At 44.7% G+C, this 4,858-nt stretch overlaps 1 pseudogene; it reads right to left on the bottom strand.

Moving 5' to 3' along the window:
- Positions 1 to 1,759: 1,759 nt before the first annotated feature.
- LOC102756208 lies at positions 1,760 to 3,369 on the bottom strand (annotated as a pseudogene).
- Positions 3,370 to 4,858: the final 1,489 nt, after the last annotated feature.

Genomic DNA, 4,858 nt, shown 5'->3' with positions numbered 1-4,858 from the left:
TAGTATTTTCTTACAATCCTTTGAATTTCTGTGTGTCTGTGGTTAGTTCTCCTCTTTCATTTCTGATTTTATTTATTTGGCTCCTCTCTCTTTGTTTCTTGATGAGCCTGGCTAGAGGTTTATCAATTTTGCTTATCCTTTCAAAGAACCAGCTCTTGGTTTCATTGATTTTTTGTATTGCTTTTTAGTCTCTATGTTATTTATTTTATTTTATTTTTTAAGGGGAAAGATACCAAAATTTATTTTCCAACAGTCAGCATCAGCACGTAAAACTACAAGGTTTTCTCTGTAGATCGCACATTCACAAGGCCTAACAGTGAGAAAGCCTCTGGCATGTCCTCTGTAACAATATCCACTTCACAGTGTAAACAGGTTCTAGTATTGTGTTCATTTACAATTTCAGAAGGAAAGGCACAACTTGGCAAAAAAATAATTTTTTTTTTATCCTGAAGTCAGGTGCAGTAACTCAGAGACCAACTTTTGATACACGTTTTGATGTACATTTCCACATTGAGGGGAAAGACTCAGAAACCAGGGTCTTTCCTTCGTTTTCCTCGTTAAATCATCAGAGCAAAGTTTCAGCATTTGCTTATTATATATGCAAGAAAGGGATTAAAAAAAATCACAAAACATCTTGAAGGTCCAGCCGCTCCCACCAATACAGCAACTCTTAGGTTTAAGACAGGGACTGGGAACACTTTCAGCGGTCATAAAATAGGAAAAGAGAGACTAAAGCTACAAAAATAAAAAAATAAATGAGGTAGATAAATTAAAGCTTTCATACCCAGGACTCGCCTGTTCCAACTTCGTAACCTTCATGCAGTACTCACGGGGGAAAAGAATCTTCACAATTACTTGGCATAAGTCACATCAAAGTTTTTATAAAAAGTAGTATGTGAACCTCGTATCAGAAACATGCCCTCCATGAGTTTCTTCAAGAATGAAAGACTCATTTCTTCGCTAGAGTAGGCACTGGTGAACTACATCAAGTCACCTGAGGTCCCCTGCTCAGGTGCCCACCTGTCCTGGTGTTCAGGAAGGCGGCATCTGAAAGCAGGGAAGACATTGGCACTCTTAGGGCTCCAACTGAACTGTATTTCAACAAGCAGCAACACACACATTGACTCCCGAGGGGCGAAGATCATCCATTGGAGGGCATCCTACTTACGGTCTCAAGGTGGAAGGAATATTGTAATTCCACACCTTTGTTAAAAATAAAAAGGAAAGTACATTCAAAAAGGAAAAACAAAAGAGGGGTGCAGGGTTGAGGGACATACAAAGCAGGCCACCGAGGACGAGAGACCTAGTCCATTTACCCGCACACAGTCCCGGAAGTATGCAGCACCCCCTCCCCAGTTAAGCTAAGCAGTTTCTTTCCCATCATGGTTCAGTAAGTTCCAACTTGAAACAGGGGGACAATCTTTGGACACAGTTCCTCTAGCTTGTACACAGTCTTCATATATACAGTTTGTCCCAAGTAACAAAGCCACTTTGCAAGACCCGCTTCTTCCAAAATTTTAAAAAAAAAACTAGTCTGTGTTTGTGTGTGTGTGTGTGTGTGTGTGTTTTTTTTGTTTTGTTTTTGCAAAGCAGCATAGCAACATCGTGATTGTTGGACGTGCCTGAGGTTGTGGTCACAACTGTAAACATTTGAACATCAGTAATAAAACAAACAAGAGGAGATGGGTTTTTAAACAACAACAATGAGGACAAAAACAAAAGATCCAGTTCAAATGGTCACTCTGCATTTCTCCTTCACATGGGCTCTCCCGTCGCTTGGCTGACCACAATCTGTTTTCCTCCAGGAAGTGAGGGAACTGGTGTTTGGGGATGCTGTCAGCAGCAAGTGTCATGGTGTTCTCGATGGCCAGCTTCCTCCCGCGGCGCGCAGAGTTGTTGTTGGCGCCATGTGTCATATAGTGAACCTTCAAGTTGCCTTTGGTGGTGAAAGCTCGCCCACATATGTTACACACGAAAGGCTTCTCCCCAGTGTGAATCCGCTCATGAATCTGGAGGGCACTGGTTGAGAAGTTCTTCCCGCACCACGTGCAGGCATGCTGCTTGCCCTGGCGGCATGGCTGGGCTGCCAGCAAAGGTGCCATGCCTGGGGACATGGTTGCAGGTCCAAATGCACCAGGAACTTCGACTTTGACATAGGTTGGCTGGGCTTGGACAAATGCTGATGGGAGACTGCTCCGACACTTGTGCCTGTAGAGGGGTGGCCTCGTCTTTAGGTTTGACATCCACCGGGGACACGTTGGGTGACTTCCCTTTCTCTTTCTTAGACGGGTCTAACGCCACCGTGAGAAAGGGCTCTGGAAGAGTACAGAGCTTGGGGTCGGGAGTAGCAAAGGACCGGGGATGCGGTTTGGGAGCACCCTTGTCTCATCCGGCCTCAGGGCGAAGGACAGCAGCCCCGGGGACACCAAGCTGGTGGTGGAAGGGATGCTTGTGTGAGGTAGCTTGGCTTGTTTCAAGGTGTCCAGGGACAGACCTTGGCTTCCAGCTTTCTGGCTGAGCAAAGCCACAGCTGCAGAGACCTGCTGGGACACATGGCTGCCTAAGGTCTTCAGGGTGTCAGCTCCCGCTGCACCGGAGTGGAGGGCATGGGCGGCACACATGTTCACCTGGACTCGGATCTGCTCGGTGAACTAGATCTGCTGTAGCTGCTGTTGCTGCAGACACAGGATCTGCTCCAGGACCCATGGGAAGCTGTTGGCACCAGGCAGGGGGGCGGGCAGAGCCTCTGCGCTCCACTGATTCACTGCCACCTTGGTGCCCCGTAGTGCTTAAAGAGTGATGTTAGTGTTGGCTACTTTGCCTTTGGGTAAATAGCTTAAGTCCTGGGCTGTGGGTGGCAGGGGGGCTCCATCTTTAAGAACGGGACAGACTCCGCCCCTGGCTTCTCCTTCATGTCCCCTTAGCTGCTGCCATTCTCCCTGTGACTGTCCTTAATGCTTGGACTGAGTGGCTGGTGGCTCAGCCCAGCCCTGGAGAAGTCTTCGGAAGGCATCGGCCCCTCGCTGTCATTCATGATGAGGACAGGTGGGTGTTTAGTGCAATTTTTCTTATGTTCTAAGAACTCAGAGACTCCTCCTGATGAGGTCTCTTTACTGTCGCTCGACCCCCATTCATGCCATCACCAGTCCCCGGGTAGTTCACTGAAGCACCCGGCTCCCCCGCCGCCGGCACCGTTGGGATCCTGAACCCTGGGCCGGCTGGGGCGGCAGCTCTGCGCCCTGGTCCTCCTCCGTGTTGATGTGCTGGGGCTTCGCCTGCTTGCGCCTCGACATGGTGCAAGCATGGGGGCGCCGGCAGCGCCAAGGGGCTCATCCGCTCAGCAGCCAGTTCCCGGATTGGGGAAATTTACCCACCTCTGGCCAGAACGTGCATGTCCCAGTAATTTATGTTATTTATTTCTGCTCTAATCTTTATTATTTCTTTCCTTTTCCTTACTCTGGGCTTTTCTTGTTGTTCTCTTTCTAGTTCTTTAAGTTGTAGGCTTAAATAGTTTATTGCTGATTTTTTGTTTTGTTTTTTACGGTATGCCTGTAGTGCTATGAACATCCCCCTCAGGACTGCTTTTGCTGTGTCCCAGAGATTTTTGTGTTGCTGTGTGTTCATTTTCATTTGTTTCCAGGAAGTTTTTGATTTCTTTCTTGATCTCATTGTTAACCCATTCCTTGTTTAATAATGTGATTTAGCTTTCATGTTTTTGAATATTTTGGGTTTTTTTTTTCTGTAGTTGATTTCTAATTTCATTCCACTGTGATCTGAGAAGATGCTTGATATGATTTTAATCTTCTTGAACTTGTAGAGACTTGTTTTGTGTCCTAACATGTGGTCTATCTTTGTAAATGATCCATGTACACTTGAGAAGAATGTATATTCTGCTGTGTTGGGGGTGAAGTGTTCTATAAATGTTGAATCCATCTGATCCAGTGTGTCCTTTAGAGTCTCTGTTTCCTTGTTATGTTTCTGTCTGGAAGATCTGTCCAGGGAAGTCAGAGGGGTGTTAAAATCCCCAACTATGACTGTATTATTGTCAATCTCTCTGTTAAAGTCCTCAAGAAATTTTTTAAAAAAATATATTTAGGTGCACCTATATTGGGTACATAATGTTTACCAGGGTTATATCCTCTTGTTGGATTGATCCCTTTATTATTATGTAGTGACCTTTGTTATCACCTGTGATGGCCTTCATTTTAAAGTCTATTTTGTGGGATATGAGTATTGCTACTCCAGCTTTCTTTTCTTTTCTATTTGCATGGAAAATTGTTTTCCATCCCTTAACTTTCATCCTGTGTGTGTCTTTTGTTTCAAGGTGGGTCTCTTGTAGACAGCATATAGTTGGGTCATGTTTTTATATCAATTCAGCTACCCTACACCTTTTGATTGGGGCATTTAATACATTTACATTAGGGTTGTTATTGAGAGGTAATTATTTGTAACCATTTTAATTCTTTATAGCTAGATTTCTCTCTCTGTTTCTTCTTCTCAGCAATCCCTTACAGCAATCCTTTTAGCAGTTCTTTTAATGCTGACTTGGTGGTGATGAACTCCTTTAGCCTTTTTGTTTTTTGTCTGAGAAGCTCTTTATTTGACCATCTATTTTGAATGATGGCCTTGCTGGATACAGTAATCTTTGTCTCAGATCCTTGCTTTCCATTACCTTGAGTGCTTCATACCATTCCCTTTTGGCCTGTAGAGTTTCTGATGAGAAATCGGGTGTCAGCCTTATGGAAGCTCCTTTGTAGGTAACAGTTGTCTTTTCTCTTGCTGTCTTTAAGATTCTCTCTTTGTCTTTAATTTTTGGCATTTTAATGATGTTGTGTCTGGGTGTGGGCCTGTTTGGGAT

Source organism: Myotis davidii, unplaced genomic scaffold, assembly GCF_000327345.1.
Source record: "Myotis davidii unplaced genomic scaffold, ASM32734v1 scaffold2641, whole genome shotgun sequence".
NCBI classification, from domain to species: domain Eukaryota; kingdom Metazoa; phylum Chordata; class Mammalia; order Chiroptera; family Vespertilionidae; genus Myotis; species Myotis davidii.
Note: the sequence above shows the minus strand (reverse complement) of the source record. Positions and strands in the feature narration are given on the sequence as shown.